General features: G+C 41.4%; 1 pseudogene; it reads right to left on the bottom strand.

The window, feature by feature from the left end:
• Positions 1–518: 518 nt before the first annotated feature.
• Positions 519–8,054, bottom strand: LOC120717145 (annotated as a pseudogene).
• Between the last annotated feature and the right edge of the window lie 16,185 nt (positions 8,055–24,239).

Here is a 24,239-nt window from a genome sequence, read left to right as displayed (position 1 = left end):
AAAATTATTGCTAGTTTACTCAAAATAAATTTAAGACATCAATATTAAAGGTTAAATTATGATAATGAACACATGCAACTATAACTGATGACATAAGAATTTGGATTTTTTAAGCTAAAGCGAAGCTGCTGACTCACTTGGCATGTTACTCTCAAATCCTCCCTAATAACAAGAACATAATTACACTTTAGCCACAAGAGGGCAGCAGCATTAATACAAGTCACATGTATATAAAGGTACAGTGATTATATTACAGTGATTTTGACAAAAACAAAACAGAAGTTGATGGCAGTGTGTTTTTCATAACATACCAACCAAATTAAATAATAAAAACTTTATAACTTACAGAGCTTTTTTAGAGACTTTGACCACTGGCAGCAGCCTCAGAAGAGCCTCCTCTGAAGCAAAGTATTTCTTCAGGTCAAACACATCCAGATCTTTTTCTGATGACAGTAAGATGAAGACCAGAGCTGACCACTGAGCAGGAGACAGTTTATCTGTGGAGAGACGTCCTGAACTGAGGGACTGTTGGATCTCCTCCAGTAGAGAACGATCATTCAGTTCATTCAGACAGTGAAACAGATTGATGCTTTTCTCTGCAGACAGATTCTCACTGAGCTTCTCCTTGATGTACTGAACTGCTTCCTGATTGGTCTGTGAGCTACTTCCTGTCTGTGTCCTCAGGCCTTGCAAACGAGTTTGATTAGTCTTCAGACCCAAGAGAAAACGAAGGAACAAGTCCAGGTGTCCATTGGGGCTCTGTAAGGCCTTGTCCACAGCACACTGGTAGAAGTATTTCTTTGAAGATTTTCTTGTTTGAAACACCTTCCAAGTTGTTTGTTTGTCTTCCAGCAGATTGAGTCCAGAGTTGATGAAGGTCAGGTGGACATGAAGAGCAGCCAGAAACTCCTGAACACTGAGATGAACAAAGCAGAACACCTTGTCCTGGTACAGTTGTTTCTCCTCTTTAAAGATCTGTGTGAACACTCCTGAGTACACTGAGGCTGCTCTGATATCGATGCCACACTCTGTCAGGTCTGCTTCATAGAAGATCAGGTTTCCTTTCTGCAGCTGATCAAAGGCCAGTTTTCCCAGTGACTCAATCATCTTCCTGCTCTCTGGACTCCAGTGTGGATCTGTCTCAGCTCCTCCATCATATTTGATACTCTTGACTTTGGCCTGAACCACCAGGAAGTGGATGTACATCTCAGTCAGGGTGTTGGGAAGCTCTCCTTCCTCTCTGGTTTCCAGCACATCCTCCAGAACTGTAGCAATGATCCAGCAGAAGACTGGGATGTGACACATGATGTGGAGGCTTCGAGCTTTCTTGATGTGGGAGATGATCCTGCTGGCCTGCTCCTCATCTCTGAATCTCTTCCTGAAGTACTCCTCCTTCTGTGGGTCAGTGAACCCTCTGACCTCTGTCACCATGTCGACACACTGAGGAGGGATCTGATTGGCTGCTGCAGGTCGTGTTGTTATCCAAAGGCGAGCAGATGGGAGCAGGTTCCCTCTGATGAGGTTTGTCAGCAGCTCATCCAATGAGGTGGACTTTCTTGTTTCAGTCAAGATTTTAGTTTTGTTGAAGTCCAAATGAAGTCGACACTCATCCAGACCATCAAGTATGAACACAACCTGGAAGTCTTCAAGCCTGCAGATTCCTGATTCGTTAGTTTGATTAAAGAAGTGATGAACAAGCTCCACCAAGCTGAACTTTTCCTCTTTCAGCACATTCAGCTCTCTGAAAGTGAATGGAAATATGAACTGGATGTCCTGGTTGGCTTTGTCTTCAGCCCAGTCCAGGCTGTATTTCTGTGTTAAGACTGTTTTCCCAATGCCAGCCACTCCCTTTGTCAGCACTGTTCTGATTGGTTCGTCTCTTCCAGGTGAGGCTTTAAAGATGTCTTCTTGTCTGATTGTTGTTTCTGGTCTGTCTGGTTTCCTGGATGCTGTTTCAATCTGTCTGACCTCATGTTCATCATTGACCTCTGCAGTCCCTCCCTCTGTGATGTAGAGCTCTGTGTAGATCTGATTCAGGAGGGTTGGGCTTCCTGCTTTAGCGATGCCCTCAAACACACACTGGAACTTCTTCTTCAGTTGGGCTTTAAGTTCTCATTTACGGAGTGAAGCAAATATTTCTGAAGGTAAGAAATTCAGAAAAACATATTATACAATAAATATCATAGCCTTTCAGTACCCTGAAAGGATGAATGTCTATTGGTCCATTTCTTGAGCTATTAGGAAAGATCAATATTCAGTCTTTAGAGAAATTCTCTTACTGCTCTGCAGATGGTCAGCCATCTCATGCTGCTTAAGTCTCCTCAAGAAGTGGAGTGTGATCTTCAGAAATGCTTCTCTGCAGCTCTTTCTTTCATCTTCATCCTCACCTTCAAACATCTCCTCATCCTCCATCTGGCTCTTTAAAGTTTCTGGGTGATCTGGACTCAGAAGCTTCTGGATCTTCTTCAGCTCGTTCTTCACAAACATGGTGATGTTGTCCTCCAGCCGCTGGAAAAGAAGACTATATGAATTACCCAGTGGTAAATGGACTGGTTCTTCTATAGCTCTCTTTGATACTCTGTGCACACAAAGCATTTATACAACATGCCTCATTCAACCAAGCACATTGTTCTATGCTTAAATACTTTCTTTCACACTCTGATGGATGCATCAGAGGGCAGCTTGGGTTTAGTACGTTACCCAGTACATTTGCCAGCCAGGGTTTGATTCACAAACCTTCTGACTAGTAGCTGACCTGCTCCCCTCCTGAGCTACAGTCACCCCAATCTGACTGAAATGATGGAGCCCAAACTCTGATTTATGTTGGACACACTGACAATCCTCTGGTCCACAAAGTGCAGCATAGAGGTGACTGAAAAGAACAAATGTAAACGTAGTACTACAAACCATAACCACAGAGTCCAGGTGTGTTTGATGTTGCTGTGCAGACTGACCAGTGGAAACCTCTGCTCTCTGCTGGTCCACTCTGTGGAGGAGTAATGTATAATTAGCTCATGTTATGTCTGTCCACACACAGACACAAGCTAAAGGTCCATGAAGTGATGTTTGGATGGGTTCAGTCAATCAGATGACTGTCATGGTGAAGCTTTGCTAGTCCTGCTGATCCCACTGAGAATTAACAACTCAGTTTCCAGATGTCTGTAGTTTCTTGCTCAGTTTCTTTAGTCCCAACAGCTCTTACCATCTCCTGCATAAAGCTTTCCCTCCATGCTCAGATGCCCTGGAACAAGGTGCTCTCTTTATATCAGTGACTGGTTTAAAGGGACAACTTGCAGTGCTCGCCAAACTTTGTGTCAGCAAAAGTAGTTCTAATGTTTCTTACATTTATTACATTTTTACATTTTTACACACACAAATCAATGAACGCGAAAACATAAACTTTCCAGATATTTTGTTTTACAATGTTACAAAACTCAGTTCACAACTACACAGTCTGATTTACAAGTACAAAATATTTACGACCACAGTTTGAGCCGATGTATGTCCCGAGTCTGTGGACTCAGTAGTTTTGTTTTGATTGTTATTGTCTTTTGTTACAATTTCATTCTGATTAAGATTTTCTAGTTCTGATGTTTTGGTTTCTGTGTTCCCTCTGTACTGTGTTAGTATTGTGTCTCTGTGTTCACTTCCTGTTTTATTTTGACAGTGCCATGTCCTATGTTAGTGTGTCTACTTTTGCTTCCCCTTGTCTGGTTATGTCCAATGAATCCTGCTGTGTCTCCCTTTTCTCATTCCCTGATTGCTCTTTTGTGTATATGAGCCCTTTGTTTTCTCCTGCTTGTTGCTGGTTTGTCTGTGTTGTCTCCCCGTGTCTCCGTTTAAGGTTTCAGGTTAGTTTTTTGGTTTTTTCAGTAGAGGTTATCTTAGCTTCTGCACAGGCCATCTCCACTGCACTTCATTATTTCAATAAAGCTCACTCACGTCACAGCAATGTCGGCATCTTGGGTCCTTTATTAAATTCAACATGGCTCGCCCCGCTAGCCGTGACATAAGATGTGAAAACAATATCCAAAAAACACGAGGGACAAACAGGGAATAGTTTTAAGGTGCAGGGCCAACAAACTGAGTCTAGCCATAAACTCAGAGTTGATTGAATTAGCATTTTGAATTGGCTGATCTGAGTTACTTCAATCAAGTCTATGTTCACTTTGAGTTAAGATTATACGTGATTAATGAAAAAGAAAAAAGCCATCATCAGCAACTGATTCTGATTTAGCAGGTTTTCAAATCTAAACGGTACCCATCCCTAGCTGGCTGTAGTTAAACCTTTACTTAAAAAGCATCCCTAGACCCAGCCGTACGGCTTATCTACTGAGCAGCGCAGTGTCAGAGTGAACAACACAGGAAAATGATCAGAGATGCCCAACTCAGATATTTCAGTGACGCACACATCCCACCCGTGGAAAAGTAGAATGGGAGGCAGAGCCTTCAGTTTTCAGGCCCCTCTTCTGTGGAACCAGCTTCCAGTTTGGATTCAGGAGACAGACACTATCTCTACTTTCAAGATTAGGCTTCAAACTTTCTTCTAACTTAACGATTAAGTCCCTGTATTCCACCGTTATATGGAAATCAGCCATTATAACTTGTGTCAAATCTACTTGTACCTCACAGTTTTCTAAGCACACAGAGAGCAGTAAACCTCAGAGCAGCAGCACATCAGACTGTGCAAAAAATCTAGAAGAGAAAATATTTTGACCCATTTCTAAATGATTCTTGTGACCATGCTGCACCACAACACCTGATCTCTGGTTTCCTGACCTCTTCAATCCCACTTTAATACTTGACTAAACTCATTTTCCTGTTTAGGTGTTGAGGCAAAGCCGCTCATCTACAATGCAGGCAACAGCAAACGGAGCTATTTTTTATTCCCTTTGGGTTTTTTCTACTTTTGTGCTACAAAATGTTCAAGCTGATTAAATTCATTAGAATAAAAGTTCAGATAATTCTCTCATATTAATGTTGGAGGTAGAAATTCAGGTAACTTTGCACAAAAACTGGCAGAAATTTCCTTCAAAGATGGAGTTTTTACTTTAATACTGTGAGTACATTTCAGAGCCTGTACTCTTTTACCTTTACTTGAGTAAAGAAGCTGAATCAGTATTTCAGCTTTAAGAGGGTATTTTAACACAAACATCAGTCCTTCTACTTCAGTATGTTTGACACTTTGTTTAATCATCATTTTTAATGATCAAATATAATTATGTTTGTTATTTGTGGAGTTTAAATGTCCTTGACAGAGACAGATGATGATCATTATCCTGCACTGTGGTCTCAGGTTTGGTCGAGCTAGCACAAAGAATGGCTATGTTGAACTTCCTCCTGGGATCTACACTAAGAAGTGAGTCCAACATTAGCAGGGTCTCTTTCCTTTATCTGGATTCACTTTAGCATTCACAGTCACGTGAAGCTTGTTATTAACTCGATAAGTCAACCCAGGGTTTCAGCTGAGCGTTCACATGAAACACATGGTGTTGGCAGCATCTGATCAATCATATTCATGGAGACGTGTATCAGCAACAGAGCAGCTGAGTTTGCAGAAGGAAGTCAAACTAAACCACAGGAACAATATGAGGAGATTACACACATAATAAAATACTAGCAGTAACACAGCCGCTGCAGACAAATCAGTCGTGTGATCGTGTGTGAGAGGAGAAGGACTGTAAAGGAGTTTGGTGTTAAAAGCTCTGTATGAATGTGGGAGACTTTGAAGGGCTTTAAAAAGGCCAATATAAAATAAAAGGCAGCAAAATTGCTGAGTGTGAAAGTCACCAGACTTATCAGACCTCTGTGATTAAGACCTGTAAGAACACCTATTTGTACTTGTTGGCATTATATCAAACACACACGTATATTAAGCCTTGTGGACAGTCATAGCCTGCTGCTAGCATGAATGCTAAACGTACTGCTGTGGATGATCAGCAGAACAAGATGTTGTCAGTTTGACTGTTTGCTGTATTTAAAGTGTTTTTCTCAGTTCATCTGTATTCAAAGTGCATTCGGGGCTTTAGCTGACAGCTCTTTGTGCTAACAAACTAAACTCTCTTAGTTTAAGCCAACAGACTTTACCAAACACAAAGCCTGCTGCTGCCTCCATGGGTTAGCTTGTGTGACTGGTGTTTACACCAATGAAATCTAAATCACACTAATGTGTCCTCCAAGGTGTTTGGTGGGAGCACTGAGTGAAACATAAGAGCTCTGGTAAAATAACAAACAGGGCTGTGAGAGCAACTGAAGTGATAAAAATACTGTTTAAAGATAAAAAACACTTTGACGTTCTCTCGTCACCTAACAAAGTCCAAACCCTGTGAACTATTTTAGCTTTAATAATTGTGGATTCAGGTATCCTGAACCCATCTTCGGACATTTGTAATTAAATATTTTAAAACTCCATCAGAGACTCCTGACGTGGCTGTTTGGAGAAGGAAAAGAGGGACAAAGTGGAGCGTCGAGCTGAGGCTTCATTCACTGCAAACCTACAGTTATGTTTTCTTATTTCTGCTGTTTGCATGTTCACAGCTGAAATAAAGCTGCCTCTTTGACTTCATCCAGTTGTGTTTGGGTCCAATCCTGCCTGCCACACAGCGCTACAGGACAAAGTCTAATATTTTTATATTTTTAATCAATCTTTGGTCATATTTATCCAGGAAAACACAAACATGTAAAGGAGTCATCACAGGTCTCTGACCTCGTTGGTCCAGGTTCAGCACTGAAGTCTGGAGGGTAATGTTTGGACCGTTCACTGCTCACAGACGGACAGCTGGATCCTGCAGACTGTGACCTCTGACCTCTGCAGACACAAACATGTTTTATTCAATGATCAATTCTCTGATAAAGTGATTGAAGCAGCTGTGATCACACAGACTGCAGATAATGCAGCTGTTTCCTGTCAGTAACAGTCCTCTTAGATTAGAGTTCAGCTTTTTACAGGAAAACAAATGTCCCTGAATGCAACAGTGAGACACAGTCTGCCTGTGTGGCTGTGATAGCTGCCGTTAGGAGCGCTCATGTGTTTGCAGTTAGACGAGGAGATGTTACCATCATGGACACGTTAACAAATCCTGCAGCATCACGTGGCACAAACACGTTGTGTTCCTGTCATCGGCAAGCAACAGGAAGTTCATTAATAAAGGCGGGATGGAGACGCGACTGTGATGGTTCTCCTTCATCCAGCTGTTACACACATCTGGGCTCACACGAGGAGCCTTTGTCTAATACAGCAGCTGCTCTCTGAACACTTTTCTGAAGAGGAGCTGCACAAACCTTTGTTTGCTTTCTAGAGCAGCGTATCAAAGTCAAACTACCCACTGCTAGCAGCTGTTTCTATCATAGTTTAGGATCCAGATGTGTGAGGTCTGAATTTACACCTCTGATTAAAATACATAGTTAAAAACAGCCAATTGTGTCTAAATGTGTCTTAAACCAGATAAACTGACAGTTACAGCTGAGCCTGTGTGTCCTTGGAGACACTGCTCTGCTACAGAGATGCATTTTAGAAACCAGGAAACATCAAAATCATTTAAATCAGAGAGTTCTTGTTACTAAGAGCTCACCTCTCTGCAGCGGACACAGGCTGGGATTTAAAATCAATGCCTCGACGATTAGACCGGTCACTCTGTAAGGACACAGAGCTGGATGGTTTCTGATTGACGCTAAAAGTAAGTGAACATGAAACATGTGTCACATCCAATGTGTCCAATACATTACATAAAAAGTATAAAGTATTAAATAGTATATTATTTAAATCATTAAATAGTAAAAAGCTGATTAAAATTTCAAACATTTTAATACTGACATGAACTTACTTTTCGTCAGATGACTTTTTTTGCCCTAAATTACGAAAGAAATGCTTCACCCGTTTGCTCTTAGAGGACACAGAGCTGGGTGGAGGTCCAGGCTGGTTCCTGTGAATAATGATGGAGCAGTGATGTGAGTGCTGAGCTGTGACATGGAGAAGAGTCATGGACAGTTAGAGATGGTCATCTCACCTCTGAGCTTTGGTCTGGCTCTCATGTTCCCCACACAGAGTGCTTTTAGAGGGAGGGACTCCCTCCTCTCTGTCCTCACACTGATCCATGCTGCTCAATTCACATCAGCTCACACACACTTTCTACCTTCACCTGCAGAGGAAACACAAATCATTCATGTGCACATCAACTGAGAGCTGCAGAGGTCGTGTCTGATGTGTTGGACTAACATCCATCTGAGACGCAGCTTTCATCAGTTCACTACAAAAAGTGTCACAGAGCCCAGTTCAGCCTCCAAATCCTCCATTACTGTAGTCCTACAAAGCAGCAGGTCAAACATGGCTGCAGAGAGCAGCTTTATGTCAGTAACCATGTCCAGGACCGAGCTGACTGCTTACAGAGTTCATACTCTAACTGCTAGCTGCTCTGCTAGCTAAGCTAACTCAGTAACAGTGACTCTGACAGCAGTTACTGTGGAACAGCGGCCGAGCTCAGGACACATTCAGTGTGTTTAGTCTGAGTCCTGGACTCTGATTCAATGGATTCAATCCAGCTCAGAGTTTCATGTGTTCATCAGAATAAAATACATGTACTAATATAACAGAAGTAATGCTCTGAATGCAGGACTGTAATGGAGGATAAATAAGGTTTTTACAGCCTGAAAGAAACATTCAGTTCATGTATTTGTAGACAGTGAAGCAGTTTTTAATACTGCAGCTGTTTCCTTCACCTGTGTGTGTGTGAGCCACACCTTCATGTGCTGCTTTAGAAATATGTGGTCTGACTGCTCAGACTGAGTCTAGGAGGAAAGTTCACACGCTGGAGAAAGTTTTGTTCCTAACTTTGTCAGAGTTCGGCTCCAAAGACAAAGAAGACGGAGCTCACAGTCTGTAGATGGTCCTCAGTGTGTGTGTGAAGCACACAGGAGTGTGTTTATGTCAGCAAATCAGTGTGTGTGAAGAGTCTGAGGGAGTGTGTGAATGAGACTAAACACTGAAACCAGCAGTCCAAGAAAAGCGTCTGGATTTCTTTAAGTTTAACTTAAAGAAATCCAGACGCTTTTCTTTTTGTCTCCATAATGTCTCCATAATGCTGCAATGTTATCTGCCCCAGAAACACACTGTGCAGAAGCTCTGATGGTGACACAGAAAAGTCACAGTGGAGATACTTCTGTCCACCTTTGATTAGACTCATTATAAAAAGGAAAACAAAGTTTGAACACAGTCATGTTTCCAGTTCACTGACTTACATTTATTCCATGGACACTCACTCTAACCTGAAGCACAGCTACAACCCAAGATTGTTGAGGCCTCATCTCCTCCTTTCCTGACTGTCATTATTAGTAACAACATCAAGCAGTTTTTGTGTTTGCAGTCAAGAACATATGAAATTTTTATTTATGGGGTTTAAAGCTAGTAAAGAGTTAAATCAAGTTTAATAGTTTAGGCAGTTATGTTTATACAAATACTAAATGTATGTTTAGTGTCTTCATACAGGTGGTTTTTTCTTAACCTGGAAACCTGAGTACGGCAGCAGAAGACAGGCCAAGCTTTGGCTAAAAATTCACGGCTGGACACCAGAGTTGTCCCCACCCCATCCGGGAAAAAGAAAGAATGAAGTTTTAGGCGTGTTTTTCTCGCTGAACTGCTCCTGGTGCTGTGTCCCTGAATCTCACCAGTGTTAACCTCTGGTGGAAGACATGGAAAAAAGGAAAAGATGTTCCTGGTAAATGACTGAAACAAATAAAACCACACACAACCAGAGAAAGGTATGAGAAGGGTGTGGAACGGACACATGTGCGTGTTAGAGAAATGCCTCGTTTGAGGAAAAGTTAAATTAACCCACATACAGACGCACCCACACATGCAATGAAGAAACAGCTTACATACATGTGCACGTACAAGCAAGGTTAAAGTAGCGACACTTAACATACACCTGTTTTTAAATGATATAGTTTATCCACAACTGATAAATACACTCTCTGGGTTGCAGGACAACAACTTAACTTCAAAAGAAAAGACACTGGTCTGACCAACCAAAGATGACACGACAAATTTAGTGGTTAAAAGAGTTAAGTTGTGACATGCTTTTGTTGATTGCTTAAGACAAATGATTACTGAATGACAGAAAATTCCTTTTTAGATTTTTGAACATGATTTTAAGAATTTTAACACGTACCTGTGTTGTCCTGCCAACTGGGGGGGTTATGAATTGATTATATGGTGAGAAAAAACAAAAAAGGGGGGAGAGGAGGCCCCGTTGTTTCTCCCCTCTCTGGATAACACAGCCAACACAACATCATTTTCCTGTTCGCCTGTGGTTGTTTTGTTTTTGTTTTTTCTGAAAGCCGAAGCTGACCTGGACTCCTACCCTCCCCTCTACCATCGTTGCCCTCTCCGCTACCATCTTTGACCCTTTGATCCCTGAAGGCCACAGCAGCTGGACTCACGACAACAACTTGAGGATGTCAACAGTGCTGCAGAAAGAGAATGCTAAAGCCTCAGCTGACAGAGCTGTGACGAGAAGCGCATTAAGCCCGGAGGAAAAGGGAGGTTGAGCAAAAGAATGCTGACCTCTGAGAAGAGCCGAACAGCAGAGCTGTAGAAGGCCGTGGAGCAAAGTAAGGACAACATAAACAGACTCCAATCTGACGTGGAAGGAAAAGACTCTGAGGTTTTTGCCCTCAGTAAGAGCTCAAGGCATCAGAGCAGAAACTGAGCACGGCTCCGGAGGAGCTGGTTGCTAGTTGAACTCAGCAGTCAGACTTGTAGTTTGACGTAAAGGACTTGAAATCAGGCGAAAGCTTGCTGGAGCAGGAGGTCGTCAGACCTGACGCAAAGCTCCAACAGCAGGAGCAAACCCTGAAAGACCTACAGAAGCAAAAGGGTCAAGTTATAAGGAGAAGATGCAGGCAGCTGCAACAACGGATGCAAACAGACCCAAAGAGGAGGGCAGGACCCCAGGGCAGGCTTCAGGCTGCTGGTTTACCTAAACAACAGAACAGGAAGGTGATGAACACAAACATACACCAACACACGAACACACACTTCTGCAGGCGCCGACTTAGAATGAAGAGAAACACACACATGAACACTTATGCACTCGTTGAGGGAGTGAAAACTGATACACACCCATGCACCAAAATCAAAATGTTGATTCAATTCACTAAAAGTGACACACAATGCTCCAGCTGCTGCAATGAAGAATGCTTTACTGACAAAGGCTCAGTGCTGCACACAACAAAGTCAAATACAGAATCTGCTACAATAATAAGCCCAGAGGGCATTTGTGTGGTCTGGGGAGCAGAGTCCAGAGCGATTTGGTTATGAAAACGATGCCTGTGCGAGATATCTGGGGCTTAAGGCCTCGACTCAATTGTTTACTGTACACTAAAACAGAAGAAAAGAAAACAGCCTGAGCGGTGGTGCAGAGTGAAAACGATGAATTAACAGTGTGAGTCTTATTTCAGAGCGCCACATCATTGTGATGGAGATTTAATAAAAGGAAGAACACACGGACAAAGAAGAAGAGAAAGGGGGCCAGCCCTTGAACACGATTGCCTGAGGTATTAAAGATCTGTACTAAATTCTGGTTTCCAGTGTGAGAAAAGTCACGCAGTGCCAGTAGTAGAGCTGGGTTGAGTGATGATTCCAAATTACTGTAAGTAAATCATCGTACACCCGTTCAAGTTCCATGATAACTGGGATCTAGACTTTGTTGAACCCTAGGCAATTCGAACAGCTAAGATTTGAGTGATCAGGTTGCAGTTGAATAAAAGTCATTGAATAAGTGTTGAGACAAACTGGCAGAATTAAGAGAATTAAAATATTTCAAGAGCTCAAAGTACTTAATATGGAAACGGTTCAATTTTGTTTCACAAACGCAAAACATATAGGTTTATGAATATGAAAAGGTTGAGGTGGTGTTGATTTGACTCTGTCTAGGTTTAGGTTTGGCATTTTTACTGATGGGAGGAATATTCAGTGACAAGTCCGAAGACCCAGGCTTCTTTTTATTTACTTTTGATTTTTGTTTTATATTTTGAACAGTGCACTGATTTTTGTTTCTGAATCTTTTCTTTAAGCAGATCTGCACATCGGAAATTACAAGCATTACACGTCGGCGAGAAAATTGTTGTGAGTTTCTCCGCATTGAAATGGGCTCTGGAGGAAACACTTGTGGGGACAATTAGAAACGAGAGCCCCTGTCTAAAAAAAAAAAGGATTCAGCGAGGTAATCCGATCTCAAGTTCTTGTTTTTCTTTTTGGAAATGACGTCATTTTGCTGAGGGCGGAAATCTAAATGCGGCGATGTTTTCCACTATCAGCAAAGAAAGAAAGAATGGATGAATGAATGAATGAACGGATGAAAGACTGGAAATAAAACAAACGGACTGACTGGTAAAAGATGACAAGACTTGACTACGACTTAAGGTTAGCCTCCACCTAGATAGAACAAGAGGGTGGATGAATTTATGTGTGTTTCTTTTTACAGGAGTAGAAGGATGACAAAATATTCAAGGATGAGTGAACTTTTAAATGCTATTTTTGTGTCGTGTGTTGCTTACAGAGGTAACTGCGCAGCGTTAACATTTATATATTCGTCTTTACAGCGTTACAGTTCTTAATGTTTTCCTCTGACAGGGAATCTTTTTATAGCACCTCTGGAGTGTGGATGCCTGATTGCGGTCAGTGTGCTGCTAATGTTTGCTTTGCTTTGGTAAGAATGGGGGCAGTAGAAAACAGACAAGTGACATGAAAACAAAGAATAATAATAAAACAAGTAATAATAACAAAGAACTAATTTGGGGACAGTTTGACCTAGAGCTCACTAACTGGCCATTAGGGGGCTCTGAGTGATAAACTAGTGGAGTAACATTGCTCAAGTGTGACTAAGACAAATTGTGGCAATAATAGTGACTTAATGATCGGAGAAATCCTGAACATGATACTTGTCTGTTGTGCTGAATCTTTTATTACTCTTATGATTTACAGGTGGTTGTAAATAAGCTGCTTGATTTAACGGATTTGCTTTTTAGGTACATTGGGAGTGAAAGGAGCTTAACATGTGACTGCTGACTAATGTTTTTACACAGGGTTACAGCTTGGCGGAAGAGTGTTTTTAGAGAGGATGTGTAATGTTCTTGTGCAGTTTGCAGTAGGGAGATTGCAAATACCACTAGAACCATTAATTGAGACTAATTAAAACTAACCTGAAACTGAGGAGGTTTTAGATAAGGAAGAATTAAAACGGATATAAAATGCATCTGGTCTTTGATTGCAGGTGTAACCATGAAGATTTTTGATACAGATTGCAGGTTGTTGCTCATTATAGTGCTCATAAAGGCAAAAAAGCTATATAAGGGGTCTATGATTTCATTGGTGTTCTAATAATTTAGGTATGGCAAAATTAAAGGTTTCTAGACAATTTAGAGAACCAGTGAGAAGCATAATTAGATGATCAGAAACTGAGTACTACATTTAAATGGAAGTTAGAATTAAGAATGCCCAATTGGTTTTGATGTCTGTTGTTCGCTTTTGTACACACACTGCAAATGTTCTTATAAGGAGGTGGGCCTGGAAGAGAGCTTGCTAGAGATCAGCTCCATCCCGAACCACACAGGGGGAACATAGAGGCAGAATAATCCTCTTCCCCTGTACACCGGTCCTCCCCAGTAGTCCACCTGGGGGGTCGAAGAAAGAAGAATCCGAGGGCGTTTCTTCACTCCAAGAGGAGGTGGCAAGGAGGCCTGAAGCGTGACAGGCTGAAACTCGAGTCTGAAGCTAAAAGATCAGCTGGGTTGTGGGACAATTGGAAAACAACGGAGGTGTTGGGGTTGATAAGTGTCATAACGTGTTTGTTTGTTTGGAGACAAATCCTGGTGTGAGTTGGGCTGGCAAGCCAGCCCAAAGAGGAGGAATGTGACCAGGAGATATTTTATTTTGTATTCTTATAATCAGCTATCATTGATTAATCATTTACCATTGTTGAATCAGTTGACAGAATAATCTTTGAATCACATCTATGTTACTTTGAGCAAATATTAATGCATACAGATGATCAGTACTTGGACACCGGCCTGTCTGCGTTCAGTTCTGCACGTACGCCGGCCTGTAACAACACACACACACTTAATAAGAACAGAAAGGTTGTCTTAGGACAGTCTCTCTGAGAGCTACACTATCACAAAGTGCACAATGTAATACACACTTGTTTTTCTCTAAAGTAGCAGTTGATGTCCATATAAGGGGAACTTTTTGAGTGCGAGGAACTGTTATCATTGCCAGTAAGGTCTAACTGTGTGACGTCAGAATGACTATAAAGCTTTCTGTCTTTGTGCAAACGAAGAAGAAGTCCGGCTCTTCCCACACTGTAATGTGTGTTTCAATAAATGATCTCTGCTGACCCAAACTATATCCCAGTCGTAGTCTCTTCCTCAAAATCCGAACCATGACAATCGGTTAAATATGCAACAACCAACAAATAAAAGAATTTGGTTCATTTCAAAGAAATTCACACAGTGACCAAGTAAAGTAACCGTAGTAAAGGAGACAACATCCCGTTGATGGTGGGATTATTTGAAAGATTTGCTTTAGTCACGTCACCAAATGCAGTTGAACCACCCGTGGATCCATGTTTGACCATTCTACCACTCTGAGCTCTGCTTTTTAATCATTTTATTATTATCATCATTCATTTATTCATTCTTTGGAGGGGGGCTATTTCCTAATGCCGCCCTAATAAGCTGATGTTCAAGGGGAAATATAACAGAAACTCTTTCAGTGTTATTCATTAATAAATTAACAGATAAACTGTGAAGAAGAAACAAACTGAGATTTAAAGGAGAGAGTGAGAAACTTGATCATCCATCCTCATAATACATGTTTATCAGTATCTGCTGTGACCATACTGCAGTAATAACTACAAGTCTACATTTCTGTGACTGTTGATCAATCACAGCAGGAATCTGAGCTCATCTCTGCACACAGAGCAGCTTCAGCTCTGGGATAAACTGCTCGCTTCACGTCCTTCTCAGCTCACAGACACTCATCCTGATATTTTCCTTTAACATTTGATGGTATCTGGAATAGTTGGCAGTAATAAGGATGATTTTCTGTAAAATCATATTGATATGAGCCGTGAATTATTCGTAGATGAGCGTTAGATTAGTTTGATGGGTTAACTCAGAGAGCTGAAGATATGGTGGACATGCTGACCTCGCTCCGTGGTGTACAGGGCCGTTTACCCTCATGATTAATATTCACAATAAAAAAATGAGGCGAACATCATGAAGTCTGTGTGTGTTTCATAGTGTCGAACCACCTTTGTACAGTGAAACCTAACAGTTACTACATGACGGAAACACCAACGTTATTTCTTTTATGCGTTTATCAGGTCACGCTGATTACTGAACAAAAACCCAAACATCAGATGTTAATCGAATTTTTTTGCTCTCTCTCCTCCTTAAACATGTTTTTAATGTTAGTTATAATTCAGAATTGGCGACTGGAACACGTATGACACATACGAACATCAGGAGATAAAAACTCGATAAATATAACCTCAGTAAATGAAGTCAGTGTCAGCGGGGGTTATTACAGCTGTGTACCGGGGCCTGCGCTTTGTCGGTGGTAATAACAGCTCGATTGCTTGCGAGGCGAGCGGGTCTGTCCCACGCTTTGCCGTGAGACTGGGCTGGGCAGACATCTCCAAAATCATCGAAGCACTTTTGCAAAGAAGCTGTATCTTGACAAACCGACCAGACATCTGAAGATTAAACCGCTACATTCTCGGCTAAAAAATATTAAAACGGTATTTGGTGAGACACAAACAGAGTTTTTCAAAGTGCAGTTCTGTTAGTTTCCACATGGCAGTTGTTGGTGTGCAGTAACGCCTTCTAAAAACAATGGCCACCAGGCCAAAGCAATGGTTCTGACTCGATCAGCGTTAACCCCGCCCCCTGGGTTTGATGGGTGAGGTTGACAGATAAAATAAATTTATGGTGAGACCTGAAGGAGTCAACTGTGCCAAAATGAATTAATTAAATACACCATTAAATAATTATTTAAATGTCGCAATAATTAATTAAAACGTGAAATAAATAATTAATTAATTAAATGTGTCAAAAAATATTTTTTTTAATTTTTTTGTAACAATTGGCAATTACATACACAGATGGGAATTTTTAAATTTAAAGTTAGAGAATTTTCAATTACGTTTAGTAAAATGAAAAGTAGACAACAGAAGGAATTTGAAAGTAAATTACTTTACAATACAAATAACTATTGTAATAGACATTTTATGTCAGAGGCTGATAAGAAATCCCTGTTGTCTTTACTCAATTAGATGATCTATACAAGAAAAAGGCTCATGGAGCTTACATTAGAGCTCGTGCAAAATGGATAGAAGAAGCTGAAAAAGTGCTTCATATTTCTACAATTTGGAGAAACGGAGGCAAGAAAATAAATCTATTAATACATTAATCATAAATGGGGAGGAATGCACAAATCATAAGACTATAGCGGAAGAAAAACATAAATTTTACTCAAATTTATACTCCTCAAAATATTTAATTACTGATTCATTAAGTTTTTGTGATCAGATTGAACCTTATACTCCAAAAATCGATTCTGTATTCAGAGAAATGTGTGATTCTGATATATCACTGGATGACTGAGATCAAGCCTTAAACAAACTGAAAATGGACAAAGCTGTTAGAACAGCTTTGAAATTCACATGAGTTGTTCGCACTACAGTAAAAACCACCATCACTTCATGCGGAGACCCCTTCGGCGCCAGCTGCGGTCTCAAGGCTGGAGCTGAACAACAACACCCTGATAACGACTGTGTTGAGACTGTTCTTCCCATTCCATGCAAGGCCACCTGGGTTGGCTGGAAGACTGTTTACTTAGCCTGGCAGGGCGAAGGACACTGTCTCAGCTGAACTCTGGACACACACACACACACACATATACACATGCTGATATACACTCATCCCCCCTCCAAACGCCTTCGACGCTTATTCCCTTCCGATGCTGACGGTGGATCATGGAGACCAGCGCATAGGCTGCAGGCCTGGATGTACTGTCTACACTGGCTGTCTCTCACCCTTTACCCATCCCTGTTGCTTGTCATGTGTTTCTTTGGTGTATTAAGAGTTTTTTCATGTGCTATGTGCAGAGGTGTTTTTTTCTGTTCTCAAACTGATCTCCCTGTTGGAGCTCAGTCTGGGGGGAGTTATTTTTTTCTCCTTATCTTTCCTCATGTTGTGCTTTTCCATGTTATACCCCTCTGACCTGTCTTCCCCATGTGATGTTTGTGTAATGTATGTATGGTCGGATGGGTAAGACGGCGCTGGCACAGCTGGCAGCCTTGACCCAATTTCCCTCGGGATGAAGAAAGTACAATCAATCAATCAATCAATCAATCAATCAATCAATCAATCAAAGCTCCTGGTCAGGACGGCTTGACTGCAATCTTTTATAAATTCTTCTGGAAAGAAATGAAATAATTTTTCTTCAAAACTATTAATGAAATCATTAGTAATGAAATGTTAGCAACGACAATGAAACAGGATCTTATCTCCCTTATTCCCAAACCTGGTAAAGATAAAAGACTAATCGATAATCTACGACCAATAATATTAGATTGGTTTTAGATCTACTGGATTCTAATCACTTAATTGAAGATGATGGTGTCATTCTTTTTTTAGACTTTTATAAGGCATTTGATACGGTCGAACATCCTTTTATTTTAAAAGCTCTACCCTATTTTGGTTTTGGTAAAAAAAACTTCATAGATTTAATTTCTTTATTATACTCTGACTCAATAGTTCTGTTTCTTTACCTTTTGGAACATCTAAACGCTTTAATGTTAGACGAGGAATCGTCAGTTTTTATAGAACATGAATGAAATTTCACTTTTCTCAAAGGCTTCTGGTTTGTACCTGAATATTAGAAAATGTGAATTATTAACTATTCATGATTGTGACCTAGTAGCTCTCTTAACATAGCTATTAAAACTGACATTAAATATTTGGGTATTATAATGTCAAAGAACACAAATAATAGAGAAAATCTAAATTTTGAGCAAATTACCCAGAAATCAAAACAGCTTACAGGCTACAAAGACACCTCTCCATCTTTGGACGCGTCTTGCTTACTAAAACAGAAGATATCTCTCGACTGATTTATCCATCACAATGTTTATATGTTTCCAATAGTCTAATCAATAATATAAATCGAATTAATTTCAATTACATTTGGAGAAACAAGCAACATTATGTTAGGAAGAATGATATAGTGAAGTCATTTGAAGGAGGAGGTTTGAATGCGATTGATTTTGAAGCAATGATGGTTCCATCAAACTCAAATGGTTGCAATCTTTCATAAATAATTCAAACAGTATTTGGTTTTATTTCCCCAAAGTAATTTTGGAGAAGCTGGGTGGCATTGAATTTCTTATAAAGTGCGACTTTGAAATTTCCAAATTAAATTATCCAATTTTCACAAACAGGTTCTCCAGTACTGGAAAATGATACACAAGCATATTTTTTCTCCACATACAAATTCGATTTGGAACAACAGATGTATACGATAAAAGAAAATCCATCTTTTATAAGGATTGGATGGATCGTGGCATTTGGACAGTTTTACACTTTTTAGACAATGACGGAAATGTGTTAACATATAACAAACTCATAGATAATTATGGCATATCATGTACTCAAATTAAAGTAAAAAAGTAAATTCATTAAAGTTGTGAAAGCCATTCCCCCTGTAATGATTCAGATGTCTTCCCCCGATTGAACAACAACGCGTCAACAACATGCTGAGCTGTGACTCTTCTTCCCTCTAAAGTCCTGGTGTTAACACTCACCCTGCATCAGCTTCACCTTTTTTAAATTGTTTTTACTTTTCAAACCGACGGATCATTTGAAGCCAACCATCCAAAAACTGCTTCAGCTGTGTTTGATGTTTATGCTACAGCCTGTTTACCAATATAATCAATATCAGAGCAACAGAAACCTCGGTGATCAGGACGCTGGGACTGAGAACAGGAAGTGGCTCAAACGTCACAGTTTCATAACGTCACCCTGAACTCCACTCATGGGCTGTATCCCAATTCAGGGTCTGCAGCCTTAAAGTACGCATTTGAAAAACCAAAGTCTGATTATTTTTGCCTCCACTGACGGAGCCTGTTGTTCCCGCCACAGAGACACAGTAATGTCAGAGCGGTGTTAACACTCACCCTGCCTCAGCACAGCTCTCACTCTCCTCCTGCTCTCTCACACTAAACGGAGGCTCAGCTAAACTCACTTCCTCTCTACTTACAGGAAACCAGCGCTCAGAGGAGCCGACCGGCCTCACATTTCACCCACAGACACGAACAGCGTGGAATTATTTTATGTCATAAGAAGAAACATATTCATGTTAACACTCACCTGCCTCAGCTCCACCTTCCTCCTTCTGCTGCTCTGAATGGAGGCTCAATACTTTCACTTTCACTGCTGCTCCCTAAACACAGAGGATGCTGGGACTTGTAGTTGTTTCCTTCCGGTGCGCTCTTCCTCTTTGTTTGTTGGTGTTTGTGTTCAAGTTATTTCGATCATGTAAACATCAACAGAACACGTGAAGCCACACAGAGTTTGTATGTCGAGGTGGGTAGGAGGGTTTGAGGGTTTGGGGAGGGGTCAGAGGGAAGAGGTCTCTCAGTCTTGACAATCCACATTGATGGCATTGCATCTTTCAACGTGTTTGTGGGTCGATTTGGATGCTCCAGGTGTGAGAGCAGCCACTCAGCCTCTACTGCAGATGTGTGTCACAAGTTCATCTAGTAGTAGGCTATGGCACTTGGCCACAGGTGGCAGCAGTGGACTGGCCTCCATTTGAGACTGCTCCAGCTGCTATGTGATAGTCCAGCTGCAAACTGAAGATCATATGCAAGTTTTGGAAATTAAACTGTACGTCTGCCACTGGCAGGGGGAGTGGTGGGGGGAGATAGGCCTCCATACCTTGGAGGACCTGAGATGTCCCCAGAGAGGTGGCATCTGATACCCGACCTGACATATAGACACAGACAAACAGGCACACACAGATACAAACATCCATTCCCACCCTCATGCTCACATGTGCAATTACTCAGCAGCAGGTAAGCGCAGAGCCCCTCCTGATAGACCTCAATGTATACGTGTATTTAAAATTGAGAGGTGGGCAATGACGCCACGGGTGAGGTCGTACACCCTGATGGTCTTCTGGATGCCGTGTAGCGTGCCCACCCCCAAGGTCCTATATGTATGTGTTATGAGAGTGTGAGTAATGTGAATGTCTAAGTTGTGGGATAAAATTGAGGCACAGGCAGTCAGAAGGGGACAGAGGGGGGGATGCCTCCCCTGCACCCTGGTGACACACCCTTACCCCAAGGCCCTGCATGTGTGGGTGATTGTGGTGGAGCGGGAAGAGGGAGGCAGCTGGAGATGGGGAGGGAAGGAAGGGAGGGGCAAGGGGGCCCAGGCCCATCCGGACCGGGGCCCAGTTCAGTAGCGCCGCCCGACCCCACAGAGCCCGGGACGGCCCACCCGATCCCACCACAGAGAAAACTGCACCCACCCCGTCATACACTTATCCTCCAGACTACACAAGACATAGACACCCAGGCTGAGTTCTTCCTCCACCTCTCCTGTATCTCCCCCACCTGCAGAGTGAGTTCCTGGAGAGAGGAGACCTCCTGCAAGATGTAACAGCCTCCCCCACCAGTCTTCCATACAAACGTTAATCATGCAAACACTCAACACAGCAACACTGAAAGCATTTGAGTGTAAATTTCATTCAAATCAAACTTTATACACAATTACAATAATGGAAAAAAGTCTAAATATTAAAACACTACAACCGCCGAAGAAACAAATAAAACCAATCACAGTCAACATCAAAATATGATCATAGAAAAATAGAAGAAGAAGATGACAGCTCCAGCACCGCCCACGACCCTGAAAAGGAGATGTGGAAGCAAACGGATGGATGGAAAAATAGAAGAGACATATCATACAATTCATATACGTTCATGTGATATCTTTGGGTTCAAAAACCCAATAACCTTGAATCCTTCTTTTAAATTACATTTAAATTTCAGCTGGCAGCAAAGAAATTAATCAGAAATTAACCACAATTAATCTGCAGCTTCATCAATGTGATGCTGAGTTTCTGACTGAAATTCAGTCTGAACATGTCTGACTCTGTGAAACAGTCAGAGTGTTTCTCTGACAGCAGGAGCCTCTTTACACTCAGCTTCACACAGACGAGCTGAGGAACGATCAAGCAAACTTCTTCTTCTGTCATTTTTAACAGCAGCTTGCATCCAAAGATGTTGCACTACTGCCATCTCCTGGCTTTTACTCTTACTTCTCTTCCAGATCCTCAGATCCTCTTGATGACATCAGTATTTCTCAAAAATGAAAAACCACTCCTTTCACCTCATCAGGACTTAACTGATTAACCACTTTTTCAAATGTAAGTTTCATTTCACCACCAGTTCCTACCCTCAACACTCTCCTTTGACTTCTATACTTCCTGCAACTAATAACCACATGTTCACCCGTCTCCATAGCATTACACCATCACATAACCCAGTCGGATGTTTCCCCATCATAAAAAGAGAACCATTTAGAAAGCAATGACCTGTTTGTATTCTCCTGCTGCCTATTTAACCCACCACTCCTCTTAACTTCTATTGTGTTTTGTACCCCATGTCTCCCTTTTGTTCCATTATCCCATGCCATTCTCCAGAAATTCTTACTTTGTGTCCAAACTATACTTTCCCCTCAGATTTCAACAATGGTATCTGCACATCTATGTCTACTTTTTTAACAGCTGCTTTAGCCAACCTATCTGCTCTTTCATTACCCACAATACCTAGGTTGAGGGGGTCAGACCAGCACAGTCTCTTTCAGCACACATGGATATTTCATCAGTCTCATAGACACTGAGAACAATTTGTGTATGAGACTAAAGAAACAGTCCACACATAATTGAACAAAAGGCCTCTAAAGTTCTGTGGTTGCCACATTTCCGCATGACTGTTTAATTACAGCAAAAACCATAATTACAGGGAGTGCAGAATTATTAGGCAAATGAGTATTTTGTCCACATCATCCTCTTCATGCATGTTGTCTTACTCCAAGCTGTATAGGCTCGAAAGCCTACTACCAATTAAGCATATTAGGTGATGTGCATCTCTGTAATGAGAAGGGGTGTGGTCTAATGACATCAACACCCTATATCAGGTGTGCATAATTATTAGGCAACGTCCTTTCCTTTGGCAAAATGGGTCAAAAGAAGGACTTGACAGGCTCAGAAAAGTCAAAAATAGTGAGATATCTTGCAGAGGGATGCAGCAGTCTCAAAATTGCAAAGCTTCTGAAGCGTGATCATCGAACAATCAAGCGTTTCATTCAAAATAGTCAACAGGGTCACAAGAAGCATGTGGAAAAACCAAGGCGCAAAATAACTGCCCATGAACTGAGAAAAGTCAAGCGTGCAGCTGCCAAGATGCCACTTGCCACCAGTTTGGCCATATTTCAGAGCTGCAACATCACTGGAGTGCCCAAAAGCACAAGGTGTGCAATACTCAGAGACATGGCCAAGGTAAGAAAGGCTGAAAGACGACCACCACTGAACAAGACACACAAGCTGAAACATCAAGACTGGGCCAAGAAATATCTCAAGACTGATTTTTCTAAGGTTTTATGGACTGATGAAATGAGAGTGAGTCTTGATGGGCCAGATGGATGGGCCCGTGGCTGGATTGGTAAAGGGCAGAGAGCTCCAGTCCGACTCAGACGCCAGCAAGGTGGAGGTGGAGTACTGGTTTGGGCTGGTATCATCAAAGATGAGCTTGTGGGGCCTTTTTGGGTTGAGGATGGAGTCAAGCTCAACTCCCAGTCCTACTGCCAGTTCCTGGAAGACACCTTCTTCAAGCAGTGGTACAGGAAGAAGTCTGCATCCTTCAAGAAAAACATGATTTTCATGCAGGACAATGCTCCATCACACGCGTCCAAGTACTCCACAGCGTGGCTGGCAAGAAAGGGTATAAAAGAAGAAAAACTAATGACATGGCCACCTTGTTCACCTGATCTGAACCCCATTGACAACCTGTGGTCCATCATTAAATGTGAGATTTACAAGGAGGGAAAACAGTACACCTCTCTGAACAGTGTCTGGGAGGCTGTGGTTGCTGCTGCACGCAATGTTGATGGTGAACAGATCAAAACACTGACAGAATCCATGGATGGCAGGCTTTTGAGTGTCCTTGCAAAGAAAGGTGGCTATATTGGTCGCTGATTTGTTTTTGTTTTGTTTTTGAATGTCAGAAATGTATATTTGTGAATGTGGAGATGTTATATTGGTTTCACTGGTAAAAATAAATAATTGAAATGGGTATATATTTGTTTTTTGTTAAGTTGCCTAATAATTATGCACAGTAATAGTCACCTGCACACACAGATATCCCCCTAAAATAGCTAAAACTAAAAACAAACTAAAAACTACTTCCAAAAACATTCAGCTTTGATATTAATGAGTTTTTTGGGTTCATTGAGAACATGGTTGTTGTTCAATAATAAAATTATTCCTCAAAAATACAACTTGCCTAATAATTCTGCACTCCCTGTATATGGTCCAAATGTTGATGATCCCTCATTCTTTCATGTTTTTTTCAGTGCACTCTCTGAACACTTAGATGGCACACTTGTTCTTGGAGGCGACCTCAACCTTGGACTAAATGAAGACATGGATAGGCTCAATACAGCAGGAACTCAGCGTAATTGGCAATCCACAAATATAATCAAACAGTATATGAGCGACTTTGGTCTTTGCGATGCATGGCGCTCCCTTCACCCCACCAGTAAGGAATATACTTTTTTCTCACATGTCCATCACTCTTACTCTCGTCTGGATTATTTCCTAGTCAGCAGCTCACTGCTGAGCGACATTTCAGACACTGAGATTCACCCTATAGCTGTCAGCGATCATGCTCCTGTATCTTTAACACTAATGCACAAGAATAATACTACGCCAAGTAAAAACTGGAGATTTAATATATCACTACTTAAAGATGAAGACTTTATTAAATATTTTAAAAAAGAGTGGACTTCATATTTAGACTATAATGACACTCCCGGAACATCAGCTTCTGTTCTATGGGAAGCAGGGAAAGCTGTGATGAGAGGTAAAATAATTTCTTTCTCATCACATAAAA

The sequence above is a fragment of the Simochromis diagramma genome, unplaced genomic scaffold (genome assembly GCF_900408965.1).
Source record: "Simochromis diagramma unplaced genomic scaffold, fSimDia1.1 OVJJ01000340.1, whole genome shotgun sequence".
NCBI lineage: Eukaryota > Metazoa > Chordata > Actinopteri > Cichliformes > Cichlidae > Simochromis > Simochromis diagramma.
Note: the sequence above shows the minus strand (reverse complement) of the source record. Positions and strands in the feature narration are given on the sequence as shown.